The 15,622-nt window shown below is 49.4% G+C and overlaps 1 protein-coding gene across 8 annotated transcripts in view; it reads left to right on the plus strand.

Moving 5' to 3' along the window:
• Positions 1-15,622, plus strand: part of TNS1 (tensin 1) — a 223,792-nt gene that overhangs the window by 49,811 nt on the left and 158,359 nt on the right. For all 8 annotated transcript variants that reach the window (XM_073878801.1, XM_073878812.1, XM_073878821.1 and 5 more), the window contains exon 3: positions 5,137-5,174. The gene's annotated coding sequence lies outside the window, so the exon portion shown is untranslated. The remainder of the gene's footprint in view (positions 1-5,136; positions 5,175-15,622) is intronic.

Raw genomic sequence — 15,622 nt, forward strand, 5'->3', positions numbered from 1 at the left:
TGCAGGCAAATGAGTGCGTCAGTGGGGCATGGTGGGGACCAGAGAGTGGGAACAACTTGCTTCCGGTCACACAGCTGTATGATGGCACTCAGGACTGGAACCCGGTCTCCTGACCAGGAAACGGGGGTTCTCCGGTAGAATACCAGTAATATAGAATCAGACAATGCTAATACCAGCTACAGCTTTCTACAGAGCATGCTCAGGGCCAGCCACATATATGAAGTCAGTCAACTCTCACAACCCTGGGAAGGAGGTGTTACTATTGCCCCCATTTTATAGATGAGGAAATGGAGGGTCAGAGTGGCTACATTACTGGTCCCGGATCACAGAGCATGACTGGCATCTGAGCTGAGAGCCAGTCTCCATGTAGCCAGGGAGGTAAGCGGGTAGATGGAGAGCCGGACCAAGCTGGGTAATAGGTGGTGTTTGTATTGAGGCACTCAGAAGGCACTGACCATGGTCCACATTGGCCCTCTCCCAGCAGGGGCTGGGGCTGAAGACTGGGGCTCACCCACCCTCTCTTATGTCCTTTCCATTGCCCCAGAACATCAGCAGTGGTCCCAGTGGTTTAGGCTGGGAAGAATTCTTCCAGTTTTAAATTTACACCACATTTGTTGAGCCCCATCCGTAAGTCAGACCCTGTGCCTGGAGAAGGGGCAGGATGCAAAAGCTGCCAGGTTGAACAGGACCTCAACTGGGAGCACAGAGCAGGGAGTGATCATCTTTGAATGCCTGATTATCCAGAGAGGGACATTTCGAAACGGGCCTTGGAGGGTGTATATGAGTTCACCATTTCAGACCTACCAGACTCAATGTCCTTTTGGGGAGTTCAGTGTGGCAGATCTCTTTTGGGGCAGTGGCTGGAGGTGGGGGCAAGACCAGGCCAAGCAGGGCCTTGTAAGTGTGCTGAGGAGTTGGACAAGACAGTTCTAAGCAGGAGTGTAATGTGATCAGTTTGCAGTTGAGAATGGTCTGTGCTTCTGTGGATTAAAGGGGGTGGGGCAAGGCTGGAGGGGAGACAGGGCCCAGGGAAGGAAAATTGGTCTGAACTGGGGCAGTGGTGGGGGGCTGGCAGGAAGGGGGGAGATTTGACAGCCTCCTTGGAGTTACTTTCTGGGACAGGATGACTAATTGCTTGGTAGGGGAAGGAAAGGGAAGAAGGAATTGCAGAGATGATCATGCCCGTACCCAGGGAGCAAGGAAGGACCGAGCAGATGGCCTCTGGCCTCAATGCCCAGCATCAGCCTTTAGCCTCTTGCTTTCTGCGGGATCCTGGGCTCTGGTTTCAGTGTTGGTTATCTGTAGCTACATAATAAATTTGTCCCCAAACTTAGCAATTTACAACAGATATGAAATTGTGATCTCACATCATTTCTGAGGGCCAGGGTTTCACATGTGGCTTCACTGGGTGGTTTGGACCTCGGGTCTCTCTTGAGTTGTAGTCAAGACGTCAGCCGGGGTCGTCGTCATTGGAGGGCCTGACAGGGACCGGAAGATCCACTTGCAAGGTGGTTCGGTCATGCGTCTGCCAAGTTGGCCCTGGCTGGTGGCAGGGGGCCTCAGCTGTTCGTCACATGGCCCTCTCTATAGCGCTGCTTGGGTGTCCTCACGACGTGGTAACTGGCTTCCCCCAGAGCCAGTGATCCAAGAGACTGGGGCTGAAGCCACAACACCTTTGATGACTGAGCCTCAGGAGTCACACACCAGCACTTCTACAATACTCAGCGGGCTACGTAAGCCAGCCCTATTCACTGCGGGAAAGGATGACAGGAAGGTGTGCATCCAGGATGCCCTGGGGAACCGTGGCTGCCACAGTTCCCCTTTCTGGAGCACATTTGAACGTGCCACGCATCTGGGAAGTGGGAAGCCCGCAGAGTGGCATGCCCAAATTTCACATGACAGCAGGGGACCGGCCAGTTAGAGTAGGAAATACTGCCCCCTGGGGGAGACCGGAGAAGGGTGGCCGGACTGTGAGGGCACCATCCCTGGAGGGAGGGCCCTCAGAGCAAGAGGGCCTCCCTGGGGCTGGGCGTTACAGGTGTTCCTAAGGTGTAAAAATCCACCAGCGGAGCTGCTGGGAACCTGCCACTTGAGTGGACTTTGCTGAGCTTTTGTCTTCTGGGCTGGGGGGCTGGGGGCCGACTTCGTCTGCTCCCCACTGGAGAGCTCTCAAGGGCACGCTGAGCATTCCAGCACGCATGGAGCCCTCAGCTCACTGTACTGCTGTTGCCCAATGACCTCTCCATCTGCCCTCCATCCAAGGGCATTTGTTGGATGTCTGCCCACTGTGTGACAGGCAGGGCTGCCCTGTATGGTCAGGCAGGCCGTTCACTGCCAAGGGCGCCTCCCCGAGAGAGCACTGGAAGCAGCCACACTTTGCTCTCCAAACCACACACCCAGGTACAGAGCTGGGTCCGCCTGGAGAAAGGGCACCTTCTTGCCATTCCCACAAAGACGCTGTATTCAGCTGTGTGGCCAAGGGGCTGGTCTGCCCGGAGGGTAAGACATTTTCTAATTTGCACAAAGCTGCTGTTTGGTGTTGGAGGCCTGGATCAGAAACTGTTCTAGCTACTGGAGGTTTGTGTGAACGAGACAGGCATGCTCCCTGCCCTCATGGGTCTAGTGTAGGGAGATATACTATTCATAAGTGAGCAAGAATTACCCATGTTGACTTCAGACTGTGAACTGTATTAAGAAGGAAATTATCAGGGTGCTGCTGAGAAAGAATATTGGAAGTGCCTAATGTCATTTGGGTGGTCAGGAAAAGCCTCTTTGAGGAGATAGATGGCTTTCAGTGGATTCTAGAAGTAGAAGAAGGATTTGGCTTGGTGAGCAATGGACAGCTAGGGTGAGGGAGAATGGTCCAGGCAGCCAGAACAGCAAGTGCAAAGGCCCTGAGGTAGGAAAGGATTTGGTGCATTCTGTGACCTGTCAGAAGAATGCAGTACGATGCTTGAGGGAGATGGGGTCCTGGCTGTCATTGTGCTGTTGGTATCTTGACTGGGGTTGGGAGGTCCAGAGTGGACATTTAGGGAATGCCTTTTTGATGGATTATGAAATGTTGGGGGCAGGCTATGTCTCAGGGAAAGGCTGAGAGTGGGGTGGGAATGATTAAATGGGGGCATACACATAAACCCCAGGGGAGATCTTCAGTCAGGTCTAACTCCTCAATCATTTATTAAGCTTCTACTGTATGTACCAGGTCCCAGGTATTGTGTAGTGAGAGAAAGAGAGAGAGAGGAGAGAGAGACAGGTCCTTCCCTTTGAAGGAGCCCATAGCTGTAGGGACCAAGGTGGTGGGGGAAACGTGCTCTGTGTGGTGATTCCTGTGAGGAGGTAGGGAACAGTGAGGGAGGCCTCCAGAGGAGGGGCCCAGGACTTATTCCTGAAGGCTTGGGATTTGATTAGCCGAGGAAGGGGAAAGGTCCTTCTGTTTGGAGGCAGTGGCCCACTGGGGCGCCTGCCTGCCTGGAATGGCCTTCCAAGCTCAGGCCACATGGCCTGAGGCTTTTTCAATTCCACATTCCAAGGCCAGGAAAGAAGGCATGGGGGTGGGGCTGGGGTGTCTGGAGGGGAGTTGCCATCCTGGGGTAGTGGGGCGGTGGTGGGGCGAGAGAGAAGCAGAAAGGCTAGACAGATGGGCCTGACTTGACTTGAGTGGTCAGGGGTGGGTATGTCTTGGTGCGGCCAGGGGTGGAGAAGTCCCTGAGCTGGCCTGGGTGGCTGGTGGGGTCAGGAAAGCCTTGCTTAGCAACAGCTGCGTTACAGGCCTGAGCTGGGGCCAGGACAAGGTTCTGGGAGAACAAGGTCCCAGGCAGGGCCCATGGCCAAGGTGGCATCCCGGACTTCCATTCCTACAGACCAATCAGAAGCCTTAGGATGCAGAGCCCTCTTTTGCAGCCCTGGGCCTTCATCTGCGCCTCAGTCTCCCCTTTTGCATTCTGCTCAGAACCAGGTTGACTCAAAGCCAGAAAGGGGTTGGACGAACTGTAGATCGAAGAGGCCAGGGCAGCTGGCTGTGGCCCAGGGCTGTGGCTTGCCAAGGCGTTGGGGTTGGGCAGCTCTCCCCTGCCTCCCTGACCCCTGTTCTCTAACCAGCGCCCCTAACCCACCTGTGTCAGCAGCTAACAAGGTCAAGTCAGTGCAGAAGCTCAGCTCAGTAGACCCCCTCACCCCATCTGTGGGACCTGGTGGGAGGGGACCACAAAACCCCAGGGTGGAGGGCCCTGGAGGTGGGGCAGGCAGGGCTGGGACATTCCAGACTGAGGGAACCCCATAGGAAATTTGATTCCAGCTTCTGGTAGTGGGAGGGCAGAGTTAAGTCCGCTGTGTGTGTGTGTGTGTGTGTGTGTGTGTGTGTGTTTCAAATGATGCACAAGAAGTTTGTGAGCCTGTGTAGGCATCTATCCATGTGTCTGTGTCCAACGTCTGTGTCAGGCTGTACTCTGAGGGTGTCCCGTGAAAGTGTGTGTGTGGGTGCCCCTGAGTCAGAGGTTTCCCTGGGGCATGAGTATGAATGTGTGCGAGGCTATGTGTGTACATATATGTGTATGTGTGCTTGTCTGGCCGAGTGGTTATTGGTAAGTGTGTGTGTGTATGGGTGTAAGTGTGTATGTGTGTGTGTACCGGTCCTCTCCTGGACGGTCAATCGGGTCTGTGTGTCTCTCTCTGGGGGAGAGGGAGCATGATCATGGTTCTTGGAGTGCCCGCTGCCTGCCTGCCTGGGGTGTATGTAAGGGGAGAAGGCCCCCCCCCACCCCATGCCTCGGCGCGGCTGCCACGGGGCCTGGGTCCCTCTGCCCCTGGCAAAGATCCAGCGGGGGAGTCGGTCCCCCCCGCCCCTCCCCCCGCCCCTCCCACCTTCTCGCACCCGCCCCAGGGGCTCGGGCGATGAGGGCTCGGCGCCTCCCCGACCCGCGGGTCCGCAGTCCCGGGCGTTCCCGCCCCGCAGGCCCCGGGGAGCTGCGGCAGCCACCCCCCTCCGCCCCCTCCTCCCTCCGTTCCTCCGTCCCTCCTTCCCTCCTTCCCTCCTTCCCTCCCGAGCGCAGAGTGCGGGCGGGGGTGGGAGGAGATTTCGCCCGAGTTTCCATTCCATACCTCGCGGCTAAACTTTCTTTCTGTGTCGCCCTCTCGCAGTCTGCAGTTTCTCCTGTCATCCGAAATGCCGGGCCAAGGTAAGGGGCCGCGGGCCGGCTGGCTCCGCGGGGGGCTCGGGGGCGCGACCGGCTTGGGTCGGGGAGGGGAGTGGGGGCGCCGGCGGGCCGGGGGCGGGGCCTGGGTCGTCCCCTGCCCCGCTCTTTGTTTATGCAAAGCTTTGGGGCCCGGGAGCGGGCTCGGGTCAAGGTGAAGGCGAGGGCCGGGTGTGGGAGGCCGCGGCGCGGGGTCTGGGCAGCTCCTGAAGGTGGCAGGCGGGGACCCGAGCTCCGAGGGAGGGGTCTTTGAAGGTTTCTCCCTTAGTTGGGGGAGGGGGGCTGGTTGGGGGAATGGAGGAGGAGGGGGATGCATTTCAGTTATCCCGTGGGCCGCGCAGAGCCCTGATTGGCCCAATTTGGGCAGTCTGGAAAAACTTGGGATGGGGGCTATAGCCGACGGAGCCCGAGGGCGGGAAAACGGGATAGGTGGGGGAGTGGGGATGAGGTCGGAGGTCAGGGTTTCTCTGGGCATGGAACCTCCTGCGGGACCATCCCACTCTCTTTATTGGCCAGGTGGCACTTTGGTCCTCAGTTTCCCCATCAGTGTTTCAGGGCTGGTCTTGGTGAGAGGAAAACTGAGGCGAGAAGGCCAGAGGGGGCTGCTGGGTCCTGGTTGGCAGGGCTGGCTGGAGCCCTGCTGCATCCTCTCAGGCCTGGACAGAGGAGTGATGGATCAGGAGCCGGCTTCTTGGAGTCCTGGATTATGATGGCTTATTTGGGAGGGGAGCTGTTCTGTCAGATGGGCTCAGCTCTCTGGAGGTGGAAATGCCCTGCCTTACCTGTCAGTCTGCGCCCCCCCCCCACCCCATAATGGCTCACCTTCTCCTCGCCCTCTCACCCCACCTTTGCTGTTGACACATGATCTTTCCAGAAGGAGTTCAGTGAATGGCAGAAGAGGGGAGGAGGTTTCAAAAGGATGCACTGAACAGTGGAGGCCCAGTATCTGGTGCATCTCATCCTCTGCTTCTTTATTTGCTGAATGACTTTGGGCAAGTCATGTAACCTCTCTGAGCCTCTGTTTCATCCTCAAGGGGATGGGAATAAGGAAAGGTTATTATGAAGACGAAATGGGATAATGTGTGTGCAAGTGCCCAGTACAGTGCCTGACATAGGTAGGTGCTCAAAAACGTAGTAATTGGTTATTACCGATGTCCCTTAATCCTTGCCTCTCCCTCTCCCTTTGCTTTCCATCTCTTGCAGCAGTGGATGCCTTCAGAGAGGATAAGGAAATGAACATACTGGCAGTGGAGGGTCTGAGTCTGGGTGAATGGGGGCTGAGGGAGGTCTGGAGGTGTGACCCAAGAGGGTTTCCTATTATATAACAGCCTCTGTGGGATGACAGAGGGATGCCAAAGATGACTTCTGGGGGCATAGCCTGCCTGGCAATTCTTGGAAATGCTGGGGGCTCAGAATCCACCAGGCTGTGGCAAAATCCTGCTCTGCCTAGCCCTGGAGGACAACCCAGAGGGTAGCGGTGGACTGGCAGGGCACAGCCAGACAGACAGAAGGAGCTTTTTTAGAGGATTTTCCTCTATAGGAAATGGGACCCGCTGGTGGTGTGGGCTCCACCCAGCTGGCAAGTCTTTCCCCTAAAACCACAGCTCTTACTACCGCCCCGTCTTTTCCTCCTGCCGGGAAGTGTGATGTGAGCCCCAGGACACACCACACAGCAGAGCTCTGTCCTCTAGATTTTATAACCAGATCAACTTGGAGGTCATCTCATCCATCCCCTTACCTCTAGACAGGGCTCATTACACAAATGCTTGTTGAGCTCTTTCCAAAGGCCAGACAGTGTTCTAGGTAAACAAGACAGATAAGGCATTTGCCCTCATGGGATTGACATTCTCCCGGGGGAGACAGACAATAAATAGGTAAACATGCTATGAAGGAAATGAGCTAAAGCAGTGGGTTAGAGAGTGATTAAGTTAACGTGGCCCAGGAAAACTTCTCAGAGGAAGTATTGCATGAGGTGAGACCCAGATGTTGATGTTACGTGATGATCTGGAAGATGGAAGAGCAAGTGCAAAGGCCCTGAGGTGAGATGAGCTTATGAAATGCTTGAAAGAAGGCCATGTCACTGGAGAATGGTGAGCCCTGGAGGGTTTTGAGCACATGGAACATGATCTAATCTGTTTTGAGAAGCCTACTCTGGCCTTGAGCAGGCACAAGGGTAGGCTATGGAGATGGGCCAGTAGGCTGCTGATGTTGCCCAGATGAAGGAGGCTGGTGGCTTAGACCATGGTGCTCGCAGGAAAGGCAGTGAGAAGGGGCCAGGTCTGGGATACATCATGGGGGTAGAGCCCAGGACTTGGCTGATGGATGAGATGTTGGGTGTGTGAGAGATAATGGGCCCAAGGATGACTACCAGGTTTTTGGCCAGAGTCACTGGGTGCACGTGGTTCCACTTACCGAGATAGATGGAGTGTGTGAGAAATTTCTAGGGAAGAAGGTGCCAAGATTTCTGCTTTGCTTGATTTCTTATTTCACAGCTCTTCTCCCACATACTGGGGATTTCTTGTGCATGTGTGTTCTTTCCTGTCCTCTCAGATTCAGCCCACGCTGGTCATCCCTCTAGTGAGTGGATAGTTCTGGACACCTTAACATGCCACCTTCCAGACTGTTCTTGCAGCATGAACCCATGATCTGACCTGAGAGGGGCTATATTATTTACCTATAGCAATATGATATAACAGTCTACCCCCAAATTCAGTAGCTTAAAACAATGACAAACATTTATTATCTCATATAGTTTCCATGGGTCAGAAATTTGGCAGTGGCTTGGCTGGCTCGTTCTGGCCTGGGGTCTCTCATGCGGTGGCAGTCAAGATGTCAGCTGGGGCTGTAGTTATCTGAAGGCCTGACTGGGGTTGGAGGAGCTGCTTCCAAGGTGGTTCATTCACGTAGCTAGCAACTTGGTGCTGGCTGTTGGAAGGAGGTCCTAGTTTCTTGCCACATGGCCCTCTCCATAGATCTGCTTGAGTGTCCTCACAACATGGTGGCTGGCTTCCTTAGAGTGGATGATTCAAGAGAGAGCAAGGTGGTAGCCGCAATGTCTTTTATGTCCTTGCCTTGGAAGACAAACACTGTTATGTTTACAATATCCTATTGGTTGTATAGGTCATCCTCATTGACTGTGGGAGGGACCTATATAAAGACATGAATACTTGGAGGCAAGAATCAATGGGGTGGCCACCTTGGAGGCCAGCTACACAGATGCCCAGAGAGAGGGCGAGGTTGACCTTGCTCCTGGGGGTGGGGGGTGGTCTGTGGGAGTGGTGGGAAGGGCAAAGATGTAGGAATCACACACACCCCTCTACCCCTGCTGCCTTCCAGCTATGTGACCTGTTTTGTAGAGGAATAAATGCACCCCAGCACATAGTAGCCACCTTTCTCCTTTCTTGAACCATAGGTGGAGACTGGAAAGGATCTTAGATATTCTATGCCCTGTTCTATGCCACTGGGACCTGCTGGAGAGAAAATGCTCCATGCTGGTTGAGGACGGGCCCCAGAGTAGATGTTAAGATACCTGTTTATTGCACAAAGGAGGGCTGAGAGGTTGCACCCTCAGCTTCTAGAATAGTGCCTGACTCATAGAAGGGGTTCCGATGAGGAAGTAAAGGAGTGGAATAAAGGAATGTTGAGGAACAAGAGGTTCCTATTTAGAGAGAGGCTGTGGAGTGGAGTGAGGGAGGACTTGAGAGCAGGAGAGAGGGAGCAGCAAAATCATTTCATAATATCCTTCCAGAAAGCCCTCTGACCTTCTGACAGAGACTCACACTCCACATAAGTTTAGTCATTTACATTTTCTAGCGGGGGTATAACTCACGTGCCAGCAAGTACACACATCAATAAGTTTGTACCTGTGTATGAACCAGATCAAGATCTAGAACATTTCCAGCACCCAGAAGTGCCCTTTGGCACCCCTCCCTCCAAGTCAGTATCCCCCAAAGGAAATTTCTAGTCTTCTGCCATCACAGATTAGTTTTGCCTCTTTTTGAACTTCTTATAAATTGAATCATACAGTATGTTTACTCTTTTTTTTAATGATTTATTTATTTTACAGAGAGAGAGCGAGCAAGCAGGGGGGAGGGGCTGAAGGAAAGGGCGAGGGCGTCTTAAGCAGACGCCGTGCTGATTGCAGAGCCTGATGTGGGGCTCCGTCCCACGACCCTGAGCTCATGAGCTGAGCTGAAACCAAATGTTGATGCTTAACTGACTTTGCCACCCAGGGAGCCCTGTTTACTCTTGTGCCTGGCTTATTTCACTCAACATTCTGTCTGGGACGGTCATCCATGCCCTTGCATATTACAGCAGTTCATTCTTTTTGATTGCTATGTTGTATTCCAGCATATAAATAAAGCACAATTTGTTTATTCATCCTGCTGTTGATTGCCATTTGGGTTATTTGCAGTTTGGGGCTATTATGAACAGATGTGCTATGAACTTTTAATTGTCTGTATCTACACAGAACTTTGTGATATACAAAATGTCTTCATTCACCTTCTCGGTTCTGTGGGGTGGGCTGGGCTCATGGTAGCCCCATTTTATAGAACCAAAACTGAGGCCCGGGGAGGGTAACAAACTTGGCTAAGGGCCAGTGGCTTTCTACATGATTCTGGCACTGCCCTGGGATCCATGGGTGGGGAGCAGGTGAGAAGAGAAGAGAGTGAGACAGACTGAGAACTTGGCTGGTTTGGGCACTGGAGATGCACCACAGTGGATGGAAATACCACCCTCCAGCTCCCCATTCTGAATCCCTTGAAGGAAGCAGTTCCAAGCCTCCCTTAGTCCCCACCCCTATGTCTCATGGGGTTCTTATCTGTCCCCCAGTTGTTTCTCTCCTGTTGAGGATTCAAGTGGATGGTCCAGGATGTGTCTTCCACTTCTATTTCAGTATACACATGGTATATATATACACGGCAGATTTTCTTCTGCTTTGTGTTTCTTCTCTCTCCCCTGCTATATGATTCTACAACCTCCAGGTGCATTTTATCTAGCTAGCTAACTATCTATTTATCTATTATTTTAAAGGAAACTTGTCATTTTAGAATTGTCTTAGATTTACAGAAAAGTTGCAAAGATGATCCAGGGAGTACCCGCGTAGCCCACACCGTTTCCCTAATACATTTTTGAGAAACGCTTTTCTCGCTCCTGATTTGCCCCTTGTTTTAAAATAGCAGCTCCTTCCAGCAAAATGCTCATTTCCATTCCAGGTCAGATGCAAATTAAAGGAAGTTACCAGGCAGCTGCTGGGCAGCCAAATTGCCTACGCCTCAGCCTCCAGGCAGCTCCTACTCACCTCCTGCTTCTCTCTCTCACTCTCTCTCTCTCCTACCCTCTTCCCAGACCCTGGCTCTTCCCTATCCCGAGCACCAGCAATGACTTTGTCTCCTCCGTTGTACCAAAGGGGTTTAAATCCCATCCTTTAAGCTTGAAAGGAAAGGAAATCCCGTAATGAACCCCCACCTTTCAGTCATACGACACACCACTTTTCCTGCTTTCTCACAAAAACACCTGCAACCTTCCCTCGAGGTTGTGTTAGAAATGGAGTATTCTCCTGCTACCTGGTATAGCTGGACTGCGGGAGGCTCGTGGCCCCAGGACCCATGGGTTGTTCTTTGGCCTTGGAGGCAGAGTGTTGTGTTTAAATCCTGATTGCATCCATAATTGGTTGTGTGACCTTAGGCAAGTTCCTTAACCTCTCTGAGCTCCAGTTCCCTCATCCATACCACGGGGATGATAGTAAGACCTAACTTGTAGGGCTCTCGTGAGCACTGAGATTGATGACCCAACTATAATGCCATGTTTCAAGATCAAGGGATCAAAAAGTCCCTCCATCCTTTTCCCCCCACACCTGCCCCAGTCCTAAGCAACCACTAATTTACTTTCAGTCTCTACATATTTCCCTATTCTGGAAATTTCATATGAATGGAATAATAGAATATATGGTTTTCATGATTGGCTTCTTTCACTTAGCATAATGTTTGTAAGGCACATCAATGGCTGAATAATATTCCGTCGTGGGAGTATACCACATTTTGTTTATCCATTCCTCAATGGATGGGCATGTGGGTTGTTTCCACCTTTTGATGGTTATGAATAATGCTGTCATGAATATTCATGTGCAAGTCTTTCTGTGACCGTATGTTTTCATTTCTGTGGGGATAGAGTCAACCCTTGAAAAACCCAGGTGTGAACTGCGCAGGTCCACTTTATACACAGATTTTTACAGGACGGTACTGGAAATATATTTTCTCTTCCTTATGATGTCTTTACTAACATTTTCTTTCCTCTAGCTTACTTTATGGTAAGACTATGGTATGTAATACATATACCATATAAAATATGTGCCGATTTCAATTAAAAAATGTGTTAATTGACTGTTGATGTTATTGGTAAGGCTTCTAGTCAACAGTAGGTTATTAGTAGTTAAGTTTTGGGGGAGTCAAAAGTTATACGGGGCTTTTCACTGCTCAGTGATGGTGCCCCTAACCCCTCGTTCAAGGGCTGACTGTATATACCTAGGAGTGGAATTGCAGGGTCTTAGGGTAATTCTGCTTAACTTTTGGAGGAACTGCTAGATTGTTTTTCAAAGTAGCTTATATTAGTTTTCTAGGTCGGCTGCAACAAAGTACCACATACCCGTGACTTTAAACAACAGAAATTTATTGTCTTACAGTTCTGGAGGCTGGAAGTCCAAAATCAAGATGTTGGCAGGGCCACGCTCCTCTGAAAGGTGTAGAGGAGATCCTTCCTTGCCTCTCCCTAGTGCCTGGGGGTTTGCTAGCAATCTGTGACGCTTCTTGTCATACAGAGGCATCTCCCCAGTCCTCCGTCTTCATGTGGTATTTTCCTTGTATGTCTTCGCATCATCTTCCCTCTGTGTCTGCCTGTCTCTGTGTCCAAATTTTTACAAAGACACCAGTCATGCTAGATTAAGAACCTCATTCTAACTTGATTATCTCTGTAAAGAACCTACTTCCACATAAAGTCATGTTCTCAGGTACTGGGGATTGGGACCTCAACATATCTTTTTAGAAGGACACAATCCAGCCCATAACAGAACTGCACCATTTTATTTTATTTTATTTTATTTATTTATTTATTTTTTAAGATTTTTTATTTATCCGACAGTGAGAGACACAGTGAGAGAGGGAACACAAGCAGGGGGAGTTGGAGAGGGAGAAGCAGGCTTCCCGTGGAGCGGGGAGCCCGATGCGGGGCTCGATCCCAGGACCCTGGGATCATGACCTGAGCCGAAGGCAGACGCTTAACGACTGAGCCACCCAGGCGCCCCAGAACTGCACCATTTTAGATCCTCACCAGCAATGGACGAAGGTTGTGATTTCTCCACATCCTTGTTCATGCTTCTTCGACTTTTTGATTATAGCCATCCTCGTGAAAATGAAGTGACATCTCATTGTGGTTTTGCTTTGATTTCCCTGATGACTAGAGATGCTAAGCATCTTTTCATGTGCTTATGGGTCATTTGTATATCTTCTTTGGAGAAATATCTATTCAGATTTTTTGCCCCCTTAAAAAATTGGGTTGTCTTTATATTGAGATGTTAATGTTGTTTATATGTTCACAATACAAGTCCCTTATCAGATATGATTTGAGGTATTTTTTTTCCCATTCTGTGGGTTGTCCTTTCATTTTAAGGCATGAAAGTGTAAAATTTTGATACAGTCTGATTTATTATTTTGTTATGACTTTTGCTTGTGGTGTCATACCGAAGAATTCATTGCCAAATCCAAGGTCATGAAGATTTGACCCTATGTTTTCTTCTAAAAATTTAATAGTATTGGCTTTTTCAGTTCGGTCTTTCATCCATTTTGAGTTATTTTTTTTAAAGATTTTATTTATTTATTAGAGAGAGAGAGTGAGTGCACAAGCCGGGGATGGGGGGGGTGGAGGGCAGTGGAGAGGGAGAGGGAGAAGCAGACTCTCCGCTGAGCAGGGAGCCAGACCTGGGGCTTGATCCCAGGACTCTGAGATCATGTCACGATCCAAAGGTAGATGCTTAACCCACTGAGCCACCCAGACACCCTGAGTTAATTTTTATATAGGGCCCAACTGCATTCCTTTGTATGTGGCTAACCAATTTTCCCAAAACCATTTGTTGAAAAGACTGTTCTATCCCCACTGAATGATCTTGGCAACCCTGTCAAAAATCAATTGACTATAGGTGTGTGAGTTTATTTCTGGATTTAATTCTATTTCATTGATACATATGGCTATCCTTAGGCTAGTACCACATCATTCTACTGTTGCTTTGTAGTAAGTATTAAAATTGGGAAGTGTGAGTCTTCTTTTTCAAGATTGTTTTGGCTATTCTGGGTCCCTGAGTTTTAGGATCAGCCTATCGATTTCTGCAAAGCAACCTGCTGCGATTCTAATAGGGACTGCATTGAATTTATCGATCAATTTGGGGAATATTACTATCTTAACGATATTGAATCTTCTGAGCCATGAGCATGGAAAGTCTTTCCGTTAATTTAGATCTTTTTAAATTTCTTTCAACATGGTTTTGTAGTTTTCAAAGTATGTCTTGTAAAATTTATTCCTAAGTATTTTATTCTTTTCAATGGAAGAAATGGAATTTCTTTAAATGGAAATGATTTCTTAATTTCATTTTCATGTTGTTCATTGCCAGTGTGTAGAAGTACAGCTGATTTTTGAACATTGGAGATTTATCCTGCAACTTGATGAGCTCATTAGTTCTAATCATTTTTAAATGGATTATTTAGGATTTTCTATATGTGAGATCATGTAATCTGTGAATAGAGATATCTCGTTTCACTTCTTCCTTTCCAACCTGGATTTTTTTTATTTCTTATCCCCGTCATCCTTCCAATTGTCCTGGCTAGAACCTCTAGTATGATGTTGATTAGAAGTAGCAAGAGCAGAAATCCTAATCTTGTTCTTGACTTTAGGGGAAAGCATGCGGTCTTTCACCATTAAGCATGATGATAGCTGTGGTTTTTTTTTTTTTTTTTTTTGTGATGCCTTTGTCAGGGGCATTTCCTTCTATTTCTAGTTTGTTGAGTGTTTTTTTTAAATCAGGAGATATTGCTGGATTTTCTCAAAATCCTTTTCTGCATCTATTGAGGTGATAAGTGGTTTTGTTTTTCTATTCCTCTGATATGGATTGTATTATGGACTTCAGTTATGGAACGTGATTACACTAGTTGATTTTCGGGTGTGAAAACAGTCCTGTATTCCTGGGGCAAATCCCATTTGGTCATGGTGTATAATTATTATTATTTGTGGCTGGCTTTATTTTTTAGTATGTAGTTGAAGGTTTTTGCATCTCAGTTCATAAGAGATACCGGTCTTTAGTTTTCTTTCTCTTATATAATGTCTTCGTCTGGTTTTGGCATCAAGGTAATATTGGCCTCATAGAATGAGTTGGGTTCGTCTTCCAGTTTCTGGAAGAGTTTGGGAAGAATTGATATTGATTCTTCTTTAAATGTTTGGTAGAATTCACATGTGAAGCAGTTGGAGCCTGGTTTTTTTTTTTTTTTGTGGGCAGTTTTTTGATTTTGAGTTCAATCTTTATTTGTTAGAGGTCTATTCAGGTTTTCTGTTTCCTCTTGGGTTAGTTTTGGAAGTTTGTGTATTTCTTAAAGAAAGATTTTATTTATTTATTTATGAGAGAGAGAGGGAGAGAGGGAGGGAAGGAGAGGGAGAGAGAATCACTAGCAGACTCTGCACTGAGTGTGGAGCCAACTTGGGGCTCAATTTCATGACCTTGAGATCATGACCTGAGCTGAAACCGAGAATCGGACGCTTAGCTGACTGAGCCACCCAGCTTTGATTCAGTGAGCGTGGGCTTGGGTCCAGGGATATGCCGTATTATCTAACATCCCCAAAGATTCTGATGCTGGGGTTCCCTGACAGCACCTGAGTAGCCCGTGTTTGCCCTGGATACTCCTCCACAATTTTCCTGGGTTTCAGTTCCTCAGGAAGCCACGGTTCCTCTGGGCTCTGTGTTTTCCTGCCTTCTGCTTCCCTGCCAGAGTGCGGGTCAAGGATAAGGTAGGTCTTGGGTGGGAAGCCATTCCCTCGATGCTTTATAAAAATTTGCAAGAAGTTGTACATTTTTATACCCGCTGCCCACCCCCACTCCATCTTCCTAAAGTTCTCTCTGAGGTAATAGAGTGTAGGACCTTCAGGAGGTAATAAGTCAGCTTGGGGTGTGTGCCATATGCAGGGAGTACGCGCATGTGCACACATACACACCCCAGCAGGGAGGGGGCAAGGCGGGGAGGGGTTGTGGGGGGAGAAAGTGACACTGAGCTGAAACCGGCTTCTCATTTTCCTGGAATGTGGGTCCCAAAAGGTCTCATAGTTTTCAGTATTTCTGACTCTGGGGCTGTGTAAACATCACATAGGGGATTGCTGTGTCTGAGAGAACAGAGGAGTTT

This window comes from Callorhinus ursinus, unplaced genomic scaffold (assembly GCF_003265705.2).
Source record: "Callorhinus ursinus isolate GAN/ISIS: 27379988/994484 unplaced genomic scaffold, GSC_fseal_2.0 scaffold2, whole genome shotgun sequence".
Classification (NCBI taxonomy): domain Eukaryota; kingdom Metazoa; phylum Chordata; class Mammalia; order Carnivora; family Otariidae; genus Callorhinus; species Callorhinus ursinus.